Raw genomic sequence first — 20,628 nt, forward strand, 5'->3', positions numbered from 1 at the left:
CATGGATTCCTGGAGAGAAATATATCTGTAAAATAAATTACAGACTGTGGGGAAGGTGTTTGTAGCATTTAGGCCAGAGATTGAGTCCCCACACAGAGGACATTATGGCAAAACACATACATAAATGAAGACTATCTACTCAAATCTGGGATGCAAAGGAGAAAAAATTTATTACTTTCCCCTCCTATTCCCCCTATGCCTTGCCTTCCCCCTTCCTGGAAATGCTGGAGGAAAGTACATTAAGGTAAAAGAAACAAACCCATTTGCAAGAATTCCATCCTTACATGAGCTAAATGATTGGTTTGGCTGGCACTGGCCCAATAGGGCCAAGCAGAAAAACTATCCTAAGAATTATAAAATCCAGTGGATAAACACTAGACCTGTAGAAACTTAGGCCCAGGGGTAGAAACAAAGGAGGCAGTCCAGGAACAAAAGCTAGGAGGTAGATAAGGAAGGAAAGAGTATATAGAATGGGGAGGTGGGGAGGAGGGGAGGGGCTTTAAGGGAGAGAAGGGTCAGCAGTAAAGTAAAGATCAGGACAGAAGGGGGGGGGGGGAGGAAGCAAAAAAAGAATTCTCTTTTGAGAGAGGAAAGATTATTACCTTGGGTCAGTAGCACCCAATGCAGTAAAAAGGCCAAGAGGAAAGTTCGTGGGGAAGAGGAGGTGAGGAAGACTTGGGAAGGAGTCAGGACCCAAAATATTGAATAGACTAATGGGCACTGACTTTGCACAAAACAGTTTAGTGTCAATAAAACCAAAGGAAGACTGAAGATGGAATATAAGTTGTGGTTCAGGAAGGTTAGAGGCTAAAGCTTTGGAGAACTTGGCCCTTGGGAAAAGAGGAGTATGGAAGGATAACAGCTGGGACATATAGGGTACATAGAAATAAAACTCAGAAGAACCACCCAGACATAAGGTGAATTTCAGAATATTTTAAAGTAGGTAAAATCTCCCCCCTTTTTTATGCTAAGGAACCCTCTAAATTCCCTCCATGGGCTTGTTTCCCATATGTAAAAGGAAGGAGTTGGGCTTCCTCTTTCTGCTTCTTTGTTTTACTAAAGAAGGGGGTCCAACAATATTTCTGCCCCAAACATACAAAGACCCAGATTTTCAGCATGCACAAATAAAAAACAGAAATTACATAATCTTTTTAAAAATTTATTTTAGACTTTTAAACTAATTTCTTTAATCACTGACTGAAATAGAAAAGGTGATCTGTGGAAACTATTTCTTGTTGCTGCAGTGACTGATGTACTCTGGCTTATGACTAAAGTGGTTTGCCTACTGATTCCTACTGATGACTAGTGGATCAATATTTCTCCTAATCTCTCTCCTTCCTGCACCCTCTCCTCCCTGCCACCCTCACCTCCCAGTTCTTCTTGAAGCCTTTGGCTTCTTCCCTCCCCCCTGAGTGAACTATAAAGATACTCTTTTCTTTTCCTTTTCAAGTCAGAGGGTTTATTGGGAAACAGGATGGGAAACTGAGGTAAGAGGGATGAGTGTGTCCCTAATCTAAATGAAGATTATGAAGCCTTGGTAAGTCACAACTGTGACAGAGGGACCTTCAGAGATGGAGGACAAGAGTTAAAATCTTCTTTCTTCTTCACAAAGCGACCAATTTCAGAAGTCCCTCTCTAGGGTCCTTCAGCCTGGGACAGAAACTAAATAATATCAGTTCAGCTTCTTCCCCCGGCCAGCTTCAACTCCCAGAGCCAGAGACAGAATCAAAGTTCCAGTTTCTCCCCTGGTCAGCTTCAACTCTTGGTCAGTCAAATCTCTGAGAGAGAGCAGAGGTTTTCCTTTGCTCAGAGAGCCCAAAAAGCCAAGCCTCCTCAGTTCAATAACCCCCCAGAGAGAGTGAGCCCCCAAGGTCCCATTTCCTCTCCTCTCCTCAGGCTCCCCCACTGCTTCTCCTGGGAACATTCCGCTTGGAAACTTCTTCTTGATTGACAGGCAGGTCAGATCCCCAGCTTGTTTCTTGCCCCTTAGCTTGTCCTGCAAAACCTCTCTTCAAGTCTCTACCACATGACCCAAGTAGGTAGACATTAAATTCTATTTTTGTCCTCGATACAGTAAGGGGTTCATTTATGGTGGATTGAGAATTGGAGAGTATTCATTAAGTGGCTATTACATGCCAGTAATAGTGCTAAGCACTTTACAGATATTTCACTTGACCCTCACAACAACCCTAGGAGATAAGTGCTATAATGATCTCCATTTTACTGTTGAGGAAATTAAGAAAGACTAAAGCGAAGTGCCTTGCCCAGAATCACACAGCTAATAATGGTCTGAGGCTACATTTGAACTCAGGTCTTCCTGACTCTATGCCTAGCACTCTATTCACCTAGCAGACTCAGAATATATGTTCAAGTCACATCTCTGGCCTTTCAAACTGTGTGACCTTGGATAAATCTCTTAATCTCTGAATCAGGCAATTTACTAAGGGTATATAAATCACAAAGAAGTTTCTAACATACCTAGAGTGCCCTATTCTAGTGGAATCACAAGACCAGTCCTCAATTCCAGGATGGATGACATAAAAACAATCTAGTGGCCAGTGCTAATCGAACTAGGATGATAGCATAGATAGGAATAAGGGACATAAAAAGAATCATGGGTTGGACTTGCTATTAGGATTCTTAAGTGTTTTTTAGAGAGCAGGAATTCTGTTTTATTTCACCTTAGTATCTCCAGTGCTTAGCAAGGTACATTGAACCCAGGTCCAGCCATAGCATTAAAGCAACACTAGATTCTCAAAGACAGTGCCAGATGGCACACACTCTTGGTAGCACAAAATGGAAAAAGTATGGGCCTGACGATGACATATATATATATATATATATATATATATATATATATATATATGTCAGTGACTCCCTTGTCTGAATTCCAGCCTATTTGGAGAAAAGCTTCTGAGCATAAAGAAGCTCATTTTCCTTGACCAGCGACATTACCTCTGGGGTTTTCCTCATAAAGATTTTAGCGCTCTTTGGTCCCCAGGCAATGAAGGGGTTTTTTTTTGCTTAGTTTTTATTTTTTGGCTACAACAATTCATTAGAGTTTCTTTTAAGGCATGGAGGGGGCTGTTGGCTGCATTGGTAGGAGTACTCACATGGATAAAACTACAGATCCTTGAAGTCATGATGCGAGAAAGTATGATCAGTCAGAGGCTATCAGCATCAAATGATCTCATCTCTTTCCTGCCTCTGAATTCCACCCACCTAGACCTATTGAATAGACAAGGTGATCAAGCCCCCAAAAGTGGGTTTGATTGAAATGAGTTCTAAACCTAGGAGAGAAAAGCTTTATAAAGAAAATCCTAGATGATGTGGCTGGTCAAAATTTTTCTTTTCACTTAGGACTAGACTGATAGGTCCTGAGGAATGGACTAGTTATGAGACAAGAAGTCAATATGATGGGTAAATTTACAGTGTATAGGTGGGTAGAGAGAGAAACAGGCAGACACAGAGAAAGACAAAGAAACAGAGAGAAAGGAAGAGGGAGGGAGAGACAAACAGACAGACAGGAAAATGAGAGAGAGGCAGAGAGGAGAGAGGCAGAGAGGAGAGAGGAGAGAGGAGAGAAGAAAGTGAGAGAGAGAGAGAGAGAGAGAGAGAGAGAGAGAGAGAGAGAGAGAGAGAGAGAGAACCTTGTGGCACAGTGTACAAAGTGCTGGCCCTTGAATCAGGCAGACCTGAGTTAAGATCCAGCCTCTGATATGTAAAAGTTATGTGACCCTGGGCAAGTCACTTAACCCCATTTGCCTCAGGTTCCTCATCTATAAAATGAATTGGAGAAAGAAATGGAAATCACTCTAGTATTTTTGCCAAGAAAATCTCAAATGGACTCACAAAGAGTGGGATGGTAATAATACCATCATCATCCTAGTCACTCAGGTTCCCAAATGCAGTCTTTCTTTGACTCTTATCATTCTTTCATCTCCACTCCATATCATATTTTTAGGTGGAATTATGAGAGAGGGGGGAAAATTAAAATTCAGTAGTGAAAGAAGTGGAGGACTTAGGCAGAGCTGAGGATAACTTTTGATTTCTTTAGATGAAAAGGGGAAATTGCTGTTTAGAATCTCTCTAAAAGATAGAACTAGGGCATCTCAACTCATTTATTCATCAAATTTGGGTTACTGGTTTTGAGAAAGGGATAGAACCCTATAGATTATCCTTTCTAGCTCCTTGATTTTACTGACTCTCAGAGAGACTGTGACCTGTCCAAAAGTCACATAGCTAATTAATAGAGCTATGAAGAATCCAGGTCTCTTGAAGCTTGGTACATGTTTTATGGCCATGTCACACCCCATCCCACCCCACCCCCATTCAGTCAATTCCAATGGTTCCCTATTGCCTACAAGATCAAATATAAAATTCTGTTTGACTTTTAAAGTTCTTTAAAACCTGGTCCCTTTCCCTACCTTTCTAGTCATCTTATATCTTAATTTCTTCCCACTCCCATACCTTGCAATCCTGACATTGACTTCCTTGCTTGACTTTCATGAAATATGGCATTACATTTCCCAACTGTAAGCATTTTCAATAGCTATCTCTCATGTTTAGAATTCTCTCCCTCCTCATGTCCACTTCCTAGTTTCTATACTTTCCTTCAAGTCTCAGCTAAAGTCCCATCTTCTAGGACCTTTCCCAATACTCCTTACTCTTAGTACCTTCCCTCTGAGATTATCTCCAAATTATCTTTTATACACCTTGTTTACACATAGTGGCTTGAATGTTATCTTCTATATTAGCATGTGAGCTCCTTGTTTTTTTTGTCTTTCTTGGTCTCAGTACTTAGCCCCTTGCTTAAATTCTTGTTGACTTTACTCCTTCCACTGAGGACCTCATAAAGTTTTTAGTCTGGTGATTATAGAGACCCATGAAAAATGGAAATCCTGAAATATGAATGAATATCTTCTTTTGAGAATGTCTTCTCCAGGAGTAGTATCTCCATTGGTGTTCATGTTATTAAGATTATTAAGCATATACTTCATGAGTTTCTTCCTTCCTTCCTTCCTTTCTTTCTTTTTTGTTTAAATAACCCTTACCTTTTCTCTTAGAATTGATACTAAGTATTGGTTCTGAGGCAGAAGAGCAGTGAGGGATAGGCAATTGGAGTTAAGTGACTTGCCCAGATTTAACACAGGTAAGAAGTGTCTGAGGCCAGATTTGAACCCAGGGCCTCCCATCTTCAGGCCTGGGTCTCTACCCACAGAGCCACTTAGCTACTCCTATGTGTTTCTTTTTCAATATTCTCAGCTGAAATATCTTCCCTTCTCTAGAAAGTTATGAGAAAATAGGTCTCTCCACTTAAACAAGGATAATGTGATATTGAGAAATTGAGTGTTAAACTCAAATCAGAACTCATTAATACCTTGCAAGCCTAGCCTGTTCTTTGAAACTTCCTATTTCCTATCTGGGGCACCACTATACTTCCAGTCACCTGAGCTCAAAACTTCAGTCCCACATATCCAATCTCACCAAACAAATCTTGTCATTCTTTTCTCCACTACATCTCTTGGATTCGCCCCTTCTTTCTACTCGCAGAGTCAGCACTCCATCTAGACCTATCGATCACCTGGAGCAAAGCAAGTCTCCTAATTGGTCTTCTGCCTCAAGGCTTCCCCTACTCCAATCCATATTCCACAGAACTGCCTAAATAATTTTTCTAAAGTACATTATTATGTCTGTCTATATCACCACCCCCCTCCTACTTCATAGGATCAAATAGAAACTCTTCTGTTTGGCATTTAAAATCTTCTCAATCTGGCCCCTTCTTGTATTTATGGTATTCTAGCAACTTACCTACCTCTAGGCACTCTTTAGTCCAGACACACTGCCCTATTTGCTATTTTTCGAGCATGGCACTCCATCTTCCATCTTTTGCCATTGCACTATGTTCATGTCTAGAGTATTTTCCCTCCTCACTGCTGACAAGGCTCAGCTCAAATCCAACCTTCTTTAGGAGGTCCTCCAATTACAGCCCCTTCCCATCTTCCATTATCTTCTATCTACTCTACATCTCGTATCTATTGTACCTTTTTACGTACCTGTTAGAATGGCGTCCTGGAGCAGTGATTAGTTCATGCACAATGCCTAGCATATGGTCAGCACATAATTAATGCTTTTCATTTATTCATTAAGCAGGACAGTGGCTTCTTTAGAAACAGATGAAGCTAGCAATAGTATATGGTTTGGCTTTCTGCTGTCCTTCCAGCTCCCTTTCCAATAGCTTCCCCATTCACCAAGCAAGATTGCTTGCTTCTCAGCAATCCAGCCCAGATGGAAACTCTCTTCTGAGGGCCCCTAGTATTTTGCATTAACCTTTGAATATCTAAGGGATGCTGGGAGGGACCTCTCTGTCTTATTCAGCCCCTGCCCTAGGTTGTCAGCTGTCAGGAAAGGAAAAATTTTTGGTGTAACAATCATGGATTCAGAGGAGCAGGACACAGAAAAGTTGTTGGGTGGCCAAAGTCAGAAACTGGGAGCTGACTCAGAAGTCAGAGACCTATATCTTCCAGGGAATCCTGAGGCTTCTCATAGAAAACAAGCAAGGCTGACTAGATAAGGGAAGTCAAATGACAGTATATGAGTATAATGGAATACTGTTGGGGTAGAAGTAATTTCAGAGAAACCTGGGAAGGTGCATATGAACTGGTGCAGAGTGAACTGAGCAGAACAGGCGAGTAATTTATATCATAACATCAATACTTATAAAAATAAATTATTCTGAAAGACAAGAACTTCATAATCAAAGATGAAGAATATAATGGACAACAATGAAGAATACAACACACATTTTTGGGCATAGACTGTTTAGGAACTTATTTCCCTTGATTATGTTTATATCCTTATAAGTGTTTTACTTTTCTTCTCTCCTACTCCCCTTCCCAACCTGTGGGGGAATGGAGGGTGGGAGGAGGTGGGTGAAGAAAAATTAAATGCTTGATAATTGAAAAAAGACCCTTTTAAAATAACAAAAGAAAAAAGAAGTCTGAACAAAATCCAAAGAAACTTCTCAACATATAGTTTAATAAGTACTAAAGGAATTCCTGCTGCCTGTATATATTTAAAGCCCCAAATGCTTACTATAATGATGGAGACAAGTGAAAAGGATCTCCCAATTTTCATGTCTCCCCATTGTGGATAAGCATTCTCATTCTTGGATTCCTCTCCCAAATTTCTCACTAATAATATCTTTAATATATTTGTTGTTCAGTCATTTAATTGTGCCTGACTCTTTGTGACCCCATAGACCATCTTACATTAATACTGTCTATAGAGTTTCTATAGCAAAGATACTGGAGTGGTTTGCCATTTCTTTCTCTAGTGGATTAGTCAGACAGAGGTTAAGTGACTTGTCCAGGGCCACACAACATGTTTGAGAGTTTGAGACCAGATTTGAACTCAAGATGAATCTCCTGACTCCTTCCTGGCACTATGTCTACTAACTGCACCACCTAGTGGCCGTTTGGCATTTACCATTCTCTAAACACATGGTCCATTTCCTACTTTGTGCTTCTGCTCACATCATTCCCTGTTTATTTTTGGGCAGCTATAGGGTATCATGCCATGAGTCCAAGAAGAGTCTAAGTTCAACTTATTCTTTAATTCTGCAATATTCTTTTTGTAATTCTTTCAATTTATGTTGTTGCAGTCATTGTGTATATTATTTTTGTGGCTCTGCTTACTTCACTTTGCATCAATTCATGTAAGTCTTTCCATTCTTTTCTAAATCTATTAAATTTTTTTCTTATAACTTAGCACTATTTTGTTCAGCCATCCCATAATTTATGTTCTGAGCTATTTACTACCATTAAAAGTGCTGCTATACTTATTTTGGTGTATATGGAACTTTTTTTTTTAAATCAGTGGTCTCCTTGAGGCATATACCTGTCAAGGCAATCTCTGGGTCAGAGTATAGATATTCTCATCACTTTATTTGAAGTGATTCCAAATAGCTTTCCAGAATGGTTGTAATAATCCACAGATCCACAAACAATTCATGAATGTATGACCCCTCAAACACTGATTATTCTCACTTTTGTCAGTTTTGCCAATTTTCTAAGAGCAAAGTGAAATTTTAGGGTTGAATTCTAAAAACAATTGTCAAAAATTATTTCTACATGTAACTAAAATTTTTTAACAAAAAAAGACATTTCAAGGCCATTTTGATGTGCAATTCTCTAATTATTGATTTGAATAATATTTCATATGGTTAATAGTTTGAAATTTTTCTTTTGAGAATTGTTTGTTCATAGGCTCTGATCACTGATCTATCTTATCAATCTTGCATACCAAACTCTTATCTAAGAAATTTTATACTAAGATATTTTCCTCCCAGTGCACTGCCTCCTTTATTCTAGATAGACAAATTTTCTTCATGTTGAAGCTTTTCGGTTTCATGTAATAAAAATTCCTGATTTTACCTTTTGTAATTGCCTCTATCCCTTGTTTGGTTAAGAATATATCTCCTATTCTTAGCTATGAGAAAAACTGTTCCGACTATTTAAATCCAACTATATATAATGAAAGGTTGTCCATACCCAGAATATTGTTAGACCCTAACTCTCTAGAAATGCCAGAGTTGGCTACAATGTATTTCTGATTTCTTCAGGCTGGGGATCAACCCAAAGCATTCTTGTTTTGGGTACTAACTCATGAACAACTGAGTCTACCCATAGCTTATGTTTTGGGTTACAGTTACAAATCTCAATCAACCTTGCTTTCAGTGCATTCTTTCTGCAAAATTGCTTAACTGAGTACATAGGGTTCTTGTGTGAGAAACCTTTTTCGAAAATCTCTATAATGTAAATCTTCCAGAATCTGGGGGGGGAAGGGCATAAGTGAACATCTCCTTCCTGGCTCCCTTTTCTCTACCAAATGCCCCACTAAATTTCCTTCTAAAACTATTCTAGATTTTGGAGTCTATTCTAAGAACAACATAGCCATGGAAAATATATAATGTGCTTCAATTCTAATTTTTTATGTTATGATCTTTAATATTCAGGTCATGTGTCCACTTTGAATTTATTGTGGAATACCGTATAAGATACTGATTTGGGTCTAATATCTGTTCAGGATTTTGTTGGACACAATTCTGACCATGTTGCCAGATCCTATTATTACATATTCAACATGAATATTACACCTCAGAAATTGGCAAATACTATAAATCTAGACAAATGTGTAGTTAGATGGTACAGTGGTTAGAGCACTGGGCCTTGATTGAGTCAGGAAGACTCATCTTCCTGAGTTCAAATTTGGTCTCAGACACTTAATAGCTTAGTTGTTAACACCTGGGCATGTCCTTACTTTCCTTGTCTATAAAATAAGCCAGAGAAGGAAATGGCAAACCTATCCAGTATCTTTAGCAAGAAAACCCCAAATTAAGTTATAAAGAATCAAACACAACAGAAATACAAAAAATCCAGGTTTGATTCATTACTTCGTTAACTGATTAGCCTTAAGAAAGTAATGGAAAAAATGTTAATAATGCAAATTAAACATAAAAGCATATTCAGCATTTTATTTTCTGGAGAGCAGGTTGTTATTATTTATCAGTCTGCAACTACCTGTTATTATTTTTTTAAAGAGACTAGGGTCCTGAGACTTATCTAAACTTTGTTTTAGAGATTTTCCCAGAATTATATTCTGGGGCAAGGCCACAACAAACTATAGAGAAATGCAAAAATCTCAACTCCTCTCTTGAGGGTCAAACTTCCTAACAATGTATACAGGTTTGTTCAAGACCTGAATTAATCTGAGCACTGTTTCTGGGAAAAGTCCTCTATCACCTGCACCTTGTTCCTCCAGGGGCTACAAGTCATATATATCGCTCATTTTTTTTCTCCAAAATGGACTTTTGCTGATTTTTTTTGTATTCACATTACTACATTTCCCACTATATCAATCTCCATTCCTTTCCCAGAGTCATCCCTTAAAATAATAAAAGAAAAAGAAAGAAAAGTGTTGAAAAACTAATCAATACATCAAAAAAAATCTAAAATTATATGAAATGTTCCAATACCTATAGTCCCTTATCTCTGCAAAGAAGTAGAAAGGAAGGTCAAGTCAATATGCATTTATTAAAACTAAGGTCTAGACACAGTGCTAATCATGGAGAAAAAATAAAAATAAAAAAGAGAACAGACCCTGCCCTCAAGGAGTTTACATTCTTAATAGGAGAAAACACACACACATACACACACACACACACACACACACACACACACACAATCTGAAAAAGAGGCTTCTAGCTCATCCTTGGGGCCACTCTTGGTGATTATTACTCTATTGGCAAAGGCATGCCCCAGCATGCCAGAGGGAGCTGTACCATCTCTCCACAGCACCCAAGGATATTTTTACATGCCCCACCCCTCTGCCCAGCAGCCCAAAGTGAGCACTTATGCTTTCCTCTCCTGTCTGGATTAATTGGGGGGGGGAGGGGCGAACCTCACAGGCAGCTTGAGGATAAAGTTTGGGCACTGGATCTCGAAAGGGTTAGCTAATGCCACTCTACAGCAGCAAGTTTCAATTGTTAATTGTTTCTATTTCCATCTATAATGTAATAATTGTGTGCTATAATATTTTAGTATATATGAGATCTTTCTTTTGTTGTCTTTCTTTGGGTCAAATCTCTGGATCAAAGAATTGAACATTTTAGTCACTGTGCATAATTCCAAATTGCTTTCTAGAATGGTTGGACCAAATCACAATTCCAACAACAATTTATGAGCATGTTTCTCTTTCCATAATCCCTCAAACATTGATTTTTCTCAATATTTTATCATTTTCACCAGTTTTCTGAGTGTAAAGTAAAAGCTCAGAGTTATTATGATTTGTATTTTTCTAATTATTAAACATTTGGGGCATTTCTTCACATGATTGCTAATTATTTTCAATTCTTATTTTGAGAAATGTTTGTTCATCTATTCTGAAGGAGGTTGGCTCTGGGGCCTGGAAAATACTTTACTTTCCTAAAGACCAAGAGAACAAGAGAAATGAGAGCAAAGAGTAAGGAAAAACCATGAAGGGATGGTGGCCCACTGGATAGAATTACAGGAAAAGCTAGCTATTAGGCATAAAAACTAAAGGTTTTAGAAGATACTAAATAATACTTTATGTCAATGGGGCAATATAAAACTATGATCCAGTAATTTCTTTGCAGACAGCTTGTGTTCTATGATTCTTTTCTACTCTAATAAAGTTGGGCACTTTAAAATAACTATTTATTGCCATCTCTATTGATTACAATTTATCCTATATAGCTTCTTTGTACATAGTTACCCATTAAACTGTGATGTCATTAAGACCTGGTACCATCTTTTGCTTTGTTGTTGTTGTTAGCCCTCTATTCAATAAACCCCAGTGGTTCTCTGTGACCTGTAGGATTAAATATAAAATTCTCCATTTGAAATTCAAAGCCCACAAAAGCTAATCCCTTCCTACCTTTCCAGTCTTTTTACATCTTACTCCCCAACATGTACTCTTAAGTCAGTGACACTAATCTTGCTATTCTATAAACAAGACACTCCATCTTTAGGCTCTGGGCATTTTCTCTGGCTATCTTCCATAACTGGAATGCTCTTCCCCCTCACTCCCACCTACTGGTTTCCCTGGCTTTCTCCTAGTCTCATCTCAAATTGCATCTTCTATAGGAAGTCCTTCCACAAGCCTTGAAATTCTAACCTCTTCTATCACTTAATTATTTCCCCATTTTCCCTTTATGTAACTAGTTTGTACATATTTGTTTGTTGTTTCCTTCATTAGATTGTGAGCTCCTTTGAGGACAGGAATCATCTTTTGCTCCCCTTCATTTCCCTTGTGTTAGAACAGTTCCTGGCAAATCATTTGTTGTTCAGACTTTCAGTCTTGTCCAACTCTTTATGACCCAGTGGACCATAATGTCCGTGGAGTTTTCTTGCCAAAGATACTGTAGTAGTTTGCCATTTCCTTCTAGGGATTAAGGCAAACAGACATTAAGTGATTTATTCAGGGTTACACAGCTAGTAATTATCTAAGTCACATTTGAACTCGGGTTTTTTCTGACTCCAGATCCGGCACATTATCCCCTGAGCTACTAGTTGCCTCTTTCCCATGTTATAAGCATTCATAAATGTTAAGTAACTATCACCAGTACTTAGCACAGTGGGTGGCATGTTGTAAATGCTTGTTGACCAAGTAGAGTCCAAGATACTAAATCTTCAGTTTTTGGACTGTCCTTAGGACCATTCCATGAGATGCTTGCATGACCAGTGACCTAATGAAGAAATGTCTAGCCTTTAGTACTTTCAGGGCAATTCCAAGGTTCATTTTTGTCTTGGAAAAGAATTCCTAGTACTGAAATCAAGCAGTTTCAAGTCAGGTACATGTCTCAGTCAGGCCACATCTGAAGAATGGTGTTTTGTTCTAGATAAAACATTTTATGTAGGACACTGAGAAGATAAAGTTCAAAGGAAGGTGACTGGATTGTTGATGAGATTGAATATCATACCCTATGAAGATCCATTATAACAGCTGGGGAAGTAGAGAATAGAAGACTTTTTCAAGGTTAGTGGAGAGAGAAACGTGGCAAATATCTTCTAAAATCTGAAGAAATGTAATTTGGGAGAGAGATCAGATTTGTTCTCCTTCCTGCCTGAGGGCAAAATGAGAAGGAAGATGGAAAGAGAAAGACCTTCTAATAATTGAAGCTACCTAAAAATTAATGCATTGGCATAGTGGATAGAGGTCTTGGGTTCAAATTTGACCTCAGACACTTCCTAGCTGTGTGATCCTAAGTGAGTCACTTAACCCCAATTGCCTAACCCTTCACATTCATCTGCTTTGGAATTGATACTTAGTATTGACTCAAAGACAGAAGGCAAGGGTTTAAAAAAAGAATGGGTTGCCTCAATAAGCAGTGGGTTCCATTCATTAGAACATCCAAAGCTAAAACTGAATGACCATTTGTTAAGAATGCTTTACTTTAGAGGGCATTTCTCTTCAAATGGCAGTGATACTAACTAGGAGATTTCTCCAATACCCTCTGATTCATCTGCTTGGATTCAGTAACAATTTCACATCTTTTGACTCAGATAGAAAGTTTAAGTTTGACACTGTGGGATTCATGTAGGTACAACATCCAGCTAGGGCACCATTCCAGATACCTCACCTCAGTAGGGCACCACTGTCCCATGAGCACAGGACTCCCAGCAGGTACTACAGGCTGGGGAACAGAGATTCATGAGAGGGGGTGGAGGGAGCTGGGATAATTATCTCCTTTCCAAAGAATCATTAGTGCCTCACTTCCTGTTTATCCATTCCAAAGAGCCCATGGGCCCTGGAAGAGGAAAAACATCTTAGAATAAAGGAGTGGCCCCAAGCTGGCCCCTGCTGCTTCTGCTGGCCAGGATTCAGATAAATGTTGAATATATCTTTCTCTAATCAAACCAAGGTTCACCAACTCCGATGATGAACATATTCAACCATACAGGTCAGTGGCATAAGGGGAGAGAGGTGAGTAAAAGAATGGGACAACAAAATAGACAGAAAAAAATTGTTAGAACTATAAATATTAATGATTAAGTTTCATACTGGCTGTGAGGAACTGTTAAATACTGAAGTCATATATTAAATGACACATGGAATTCCCAGCCCAGGAAACAAAATAGTAGTATATGTTTAACAGCAAAACTCAAAAACAAACACTACCTTTCACCTTTCCCCACCCTGGACCTGAGCCACAATTTATGTACTCTCTCTTGATTTTACTACTGGACCTGCTATCTCCCTTAACCCCATTCTTCAAATCTTTTTTTCTTACTTCTTTTTGTCATCTTTCTTTATCCTGCTGTGGGTAACCCAAACTGCGTAAGAGCTAAGAGCCTGAAATCAGATCATTATATGGGAATGAATATCTCTCATCTGGCCAAGCTTCCATAGATATGGCATGATACTGCTTAGGACAACCGTCCTCAGAGTGTCTCAGAATAATATGAAGACTGGTAAAAGGTATAGAAATGCTTTGAACTCACTAGAGAAATAAATGATAATGTAGCACTGTACTTGTCAGGGAAAAGAGGGTAAGGCAAGATCTCATGAATCTGTTCCGGCAACCTAGTCAATGTCAATCTTGAGAACAGAGTTCAAAATCTGAAATAGTTTCAGAAAGAAATGGATTGAGTCATTTGATAGAAGAGAATAAAATGGAAAATATATGTGGCTCCCTTTTGTCCAGGTTCTGGAAAGTTTATATTAAATAAGATTTTGACAGATGTTTCTCACACAGAAAAGTTAAACAATGGCAGAACTCTTTCGAGATCATTTTTCAAGTTAATAGAACATCTTATACAATGGATTCCCCCGAAATCATAATACCTGCTTACTGACTTGCTGTGCTAATAAAATATCTTGCCTTTTCCCCACTTGATTTTGCTTCGATGACCAGGATGAGATGTGAACCAAGATTTTCTTTAAAAACAGATTTTTGAGAAAGATTTTCCACCCAGTTAAGCAATTTAGCCGAAAGGGCGACTTGAAAGTAAGGTAGATAGAGACAGATATGAGTAACTGCAATTCAGAACAGAAGGTTAGTGTGGACTGCTAAGGAATTTGGGCCTGGAGGAATTAGAAATACTTTGGAGCCAGCGCTGGCATTCCTACAGAGTTACTGGGCTCTAGCCATTTGGGGTGTGGACAAGTTTTAATCACATATGGTCAGATTTAAACAGTATAATAATTTTCCCCTAAAAGTATAAAAAAGTGTTTTTCCTACCATTTCTTCTTTTGTGGCTTTTTCAAGCCCATCATTCTTGTATTAGCGAAAGCACAATTACAGAAGCAGAAAAGCTGGGTTAAGGCGTCAAAGGGAGTTCATCAAAATAACTTGAGTCAATGTAAATATCCTTCTTAATATCCATCCTGTCTAAAGCTTAATATATAATTCATTTCAGGAAGAATAGGGGCCAGATGGGCAACAAATTTTTCCCAATGTCTCATAGTCAAAAGGATTAATTTGAGTAAGCATCAATGACAGTAAGTTAGGGAATTAAACTTACAACACGAAACAAGTATATTGTTCCAGAATATCACAGAAATCATTATCCCATGTGCCCTTCAGTGTTATAGAAGTTGAACAAACTTAGTTCTGTAGAGTCATCATCTTATCTATCCCTTAAGGAGACAAATCTTGTTAAAGAGACTCTATAGGTACCCTAAATCAGGTTATAGGTTAAACTACTTAAGAGGGCTCACAATGGACTAATTTGAGAAGAGCAGTTTATATATTACCAAGATAACCTAGAAAATTCAGTGTCAGGGAAATTCTCTCTTATACAGTTAACAAGGGTAATAGCTAAATTGTTTTGGGGAGCTTCAAACTTCCCTTTGATTTCTATCTGAGGAATGTCAAATAGTTAATATTATTACACCATTAGTCAAGTTTTGATCAGATAGGGTTAATAAAAAACAGAAAATAGGCTTTCGGTTGACCACAAATTATAGGGAAAATGGCCCTGACAGCTCAAACAATAAATAAAAAGAATGAAGGCATAAATCTCTTATAGGAAAACACAAACCTCAGGAGACAAAAAAGCAAAGAAATGCAATAATGATCATCAATATTAAATAATACCAAGTCTTATAATCTATTCCTAAAGTCCATTTAATCAGCACATTTTGAGTCCCAGATTTCCCATGTAGTCATTTGGTCCCTGAAAATATCATTTCTTAAACATTCTGGAACATACCTTGGCTTATAGGCATATCTGAAGGGGGCTTATTCTAGAAGATTTGTTTCTCTGGCTCCAGGACATTTGCAGAGATTCGGTAGGTAATTCTGCTAAAATCTGCTATTAATAAGGCTCTCTGCAATTTAGTACAATCTCTTAAATTTGGTTTCCATGTGTTAAAACCAGCTCAAGTCTTATGGATAGAATTATATGACAGAATCACAAGAAGAATATCAAATTTGGAACCCATCATTCACTTGGAATTTCAGAGAACTTCCATTTTTTTCAAACCACATGTTCTTTCTATCTTTACTTAAACTTCATACCTGATTTGGACAATGTCATTGACAGTCTGAAAGAAGAAATCTTAAAGAAGGATCTATGATGGTCTGACACTAAATAAGCCCTTCTGTCTATTAATATTATCAGAGAGAGACTTCAAAATATGGAAAAATGATTTTTAAAATTTACAATTATTAATGCAATTTTATATATAAAATCCTCAATCTAATTTTGAGAACTTATTATGAAAACATATTCAAAGCTTGTATTTCTCATTTGAAACATTTGGAAGTCAACTGCATGAGTATGAATATATACACATATATATTTTTATGTATATCCTAGTTCTTAGGGGAAAATCTTACTAATTTTACTGCTTTCTCAAATTTTACTTCATTAAAATTTAAAAATGTCTATGTCTTCATCCTATTCTCCTCTTTTGAAGATTTTTATTATCCTCATATCATCCTGAAAGAATGAGATACTTTAAGAACTTAATCTTATACATGAATGTATAATTATTAGCCATGTATAATTATTGGCAAGCCTAAGAACAAATCATTTCATCTAGTTGCTTAAGACAGAAAGTTGACTACAAATTCAGATTTAAAATAGTGAGATCTTCCATACTTGCAACCTAGTATAGTAATAGCTATTTTAGTATTACTCTATTAATTAATAGATTTAGTACTGCAATGACAAAAACTTCTACTGCTCACATACCCCAATGATAAAACTTTACTGTGAAAGTAAAAATAAGGGACATTTGCTGTGAAAAGTAAAAGGAGGATAATAGTAAAACTGTTCCTTTAGGGGGCACAGACTAACCTGACATAATCTTAAGGAGGGGTAAAAAACTCCCTTAGTTCTGTTCAATCCAGGTAAGAATCACAGTTAACAATCAACCAGGCAGCAAAGTTCCACATAATTTATAGTACATCATAGCCAGATTCACAATTAATCAGGCAGGAAAATTTCCTATTCAGAAAGGAAGTAGCCCAATAGGGAAACTGTGTCAGGAGGATCCTATTGTCACCTGTGGAAGATCAGACCCTCAATTTTCCCAGTCACAGTCATCCACCTATAGCAGTTCTCAAATCACTTTCCCTTTGGGCAGCACATGACATTCCCTTGAATAACTATTGGCTTATTGACAATTTCAGCAATCATACTTCAAATTTAAACTCAGAATAATATAAAATTATAGTCCCAAGAAATGTTACCCCAAAGAGCAAAATTTTACCAATCATACCTTAAGGCTAGCCTATTTTAATTTTTTTCATGTGCTAATAATCTTTAACAATGAACACATATAAGGATACCTTATCATCCTTTTTTTATAAATTAAAAATACCCTCCTTTGACAGTTTCACATGTATAGTAGAGAAATGATAGTTAACTCAAATCTGCAGAAAAATGCTGGCCAATGTAAGCTGTCAGTCTAACAAATATTCACATTACCTATTTACCCTTGAAGTATATCTAAAGTCTATTGTTACTAAGTTGGCTCAAATATGTAACTCCAATAATTATTATGCAATAATAGTACAATTTCATAATTTTCAAAAGTGATGGCCAAATAAGCTATTTGATTAAACTCACTATTATAGACAAACTTGTAAGTTTCCTGACACTGACCGGGAGTGGTCCTAGTTTCTCAAACATCAATACTTTAGAACTTTATAACATGCTGTCAGCAGCTTCCCTTAGATTTGATAAGACGTTGTGACCCTGCCTAAATGGGAAGACTAAAAACTTGATTTATTTTAAAGCAAAATATATGACATTAAATACATAACATTTTTGTAATATTGTGACTATTCTTTTAGAAGTTCAATTTGTAGCTTCCATTTTAAAAAATTATGTTTATTTATATATTACATATAATCCCAATTACATGTACATTTTTAACAATCATTTTTAAAATATTTTGAGTACTAAATTCTCTTTCCCTCCTGTCCCTCCTTCCCTGAGAAAGCAAAGATATTGATTCTACATATGAAGTCATACAAAATGTATTTCCAGATTATACCTTGCTGCAAAAAATAAAACATAAACAAAATAAATTTAAATATGTAAAAGAATGTTTCATTCTTCACTCAGAATTCATCTGTTCTCTCTCTGGAGGTAGACATCATTTTGAGTCAAGGGTTGCTTGGAATTGTCAAGGATCATTGTCTTGATCAGAGCAACTCATTCTTTCACAATTGATCATCCTTACAAAAATGCTATTACTGCATACAATGTTTTCCAGGTTTTGGTCACTGCATGACCATGACTTTGCATGAATTCCTGTAAGTCACACCAGGCTTTTCTGAAGCCATTTTATTCATAATTTCTGCTAGCATATTAATAATCCATTACGATTATATAACACAAATTATTCAGCCATATGGCAGTTAATAGGCATCCCCTCACTTTCTCATTCTATGGTAACACAAAAAGAATAGCTATAAATATTTTTGTATAAATGGGTCATTTTCCATCTTCTTTGATATCTTTGGGAAATGGAATTAGTAGTGGTATTTCTTGCCCTGAAAACTACCTGTTCATATACATTGACAATTTATCAACTGGAAAATGGCTCCTATTTTTATAAATACATTTATTTTTTACAAATTTATTTATAAATTGATCTATTTTATTTCTTATAATCCTCTCTCTTATCTTATTATGACCTCTCTTGGGTCATAAAATCTTCCCTTAGACTTTAAATATTTTTCCATACTTCCCTAAAATTTACTTATGATATCACCCTTTATGTCTAAATCCATTCTGACCTCATTTTGGGGATACAGTGTGAAATGTTGGTCTATGCCTATTTCTGTGACTGCTTTCCAGTTTTCCTAGCAATTTTTGTCCAATGTTGAGTTCCTTTCCCAAAGACTTAAATTTGGGGGTTTATCAAACACTAGATTACTATAACCACTTACTACCATATATGGTATAAATAATCTATTCACTGATCCACCACTCTGTCCAATACCAATACCATTTTGATGACTACTGCTTTGTAAAATCTGGTACTGCTAAGCTGTCTTCCTTAATAATTTTTAAAATTAATTCCCTTGATATTGTTTATCTTTTGTTCTTCCAGATGAATTTTGTTTTTATTTTTGCTACCTCTATAATTCTTTGACAGTTTCATTGTTATGGCACTGAGTAAATGAATTAACTTAGGTAGATTTTTTTTTATTATATTGGCTTGACCTACCGAAGAGCAATTAATATTTCTCCAATTGTGTAGGTTCTGTTCTTTATCTGAGTGAAAAATGTTTTATAACTGTCTTTGTATAATCCCTAGGCTTATCTTTGCATTCTTATGCTGTCTGCAGTTATTTTAAATGGAATTTCTTTTCTTTTCTTTTCCTTTATTTATTTATTTGTTTGTTTTTTTGCTGGCAGGTGTTGATAGTAGTAATATAAAAAAAGTTCCTGTTTTATGTGGGTTCATTTTATATCCAATAGTTTTTTTTGTTGATTTGCTAGAGTTTTAAGTACACCATCATGTCATTTCCAAAGAATGATAGTTTTGTTTCCTCATTGCCTATTTTTATTATTTCAATTTTGGTTTTTTATCTTATTGCTATATTTAGCATTTCTAGTACAACACTGAATAATAGGGGTGATAATGGACATCCTTGCTTCACTCATGATCTTATTGGGAAGGCTTCAAGTTTATCCTCAAAACAGGTAATGCTTGTTTGAGGTTTTAGGTATATGCTACTTATCATTTTAAGAAAGATTCCACTGATTGCTAAACTTTCTAGTATTTTTAATAGGAATAGATGTTGTATTTTTTCAAAGGCCTTTTCTGCATCTATTAATATGATTTTTGTTGTTATTGTTATTGATAGTCAATTATTTCAATAGTTTACCTAACATTGAACCAGCCCTGATATTCACGGTATAAAGATTATAGTGTATGACCTTTGTTATATATTGCTATAATCTCATTGTTAGCATTTCATTTATATTTTTGCATCCTATGCATTCAGAAAACTGATCTACAGTTTTCTTTCTCTATTTTTGCTCTCCCTAGTTAAGGTGTCAAAACCACATTTGCATAATAAAAGGAAATTGGTAGATTGCTTCTTTACTGATTTTTTTCAATAGCTTACATATATTATGTGTGTTTTATCTTCTGTCTTAATTCTTTGAAAATTTTCTTTCTCATCAAATTTTTTTTAATTTTTTTAATTTTTATTTGGTCATTTCCAAACACTATTCATTGGAAACAAAGATCATTTTCTTTTCCTCCCCGCCCCCCTCCCACCACCTCTCCCATAGCCCACGTGCGATTCCATTGGGTATCACATGTGTTCTTGATTCAAACCCATTTCCATGTTGTTGGTATTTGCATTAGAGTGTTCATTTAGAGTCTCTCCTCAGTCATATCCCCTCCACCCCTGTATTCAAGCAGTTGCTTTTCATGAATTTTCATTTCAGCCAATCTGCTAGGTGTGAGGTAATACCACAGAGTTGTTTTAATTTGCATCTCTCTGATTATAAGAGATGTAGAACACTTTTCCATGTGCTTATTAATAGTTTTGATTTCTTTGGCTGAGAACTGCCTGTTCATGTCCCTTGCCCATTTATCAATTGGAGAATGGCTTGATTTTTTGTA

The sequence above is a fragment of the Monodelphis domestica genome, chromosome 4 (assembly GCF_027887165.1).
Source record: "Monodelphis domestica isolate mMonDom1 chromosome 4, mMonDom1.pri, whole genome shotgun sequence".
NCBI classification, from domain to species: Eukaryota; Metazoa; Chordata; class Mammalia; order Didelphimorphia; family Didelphidae; genus Monodelphis; species Monodelphis domestica.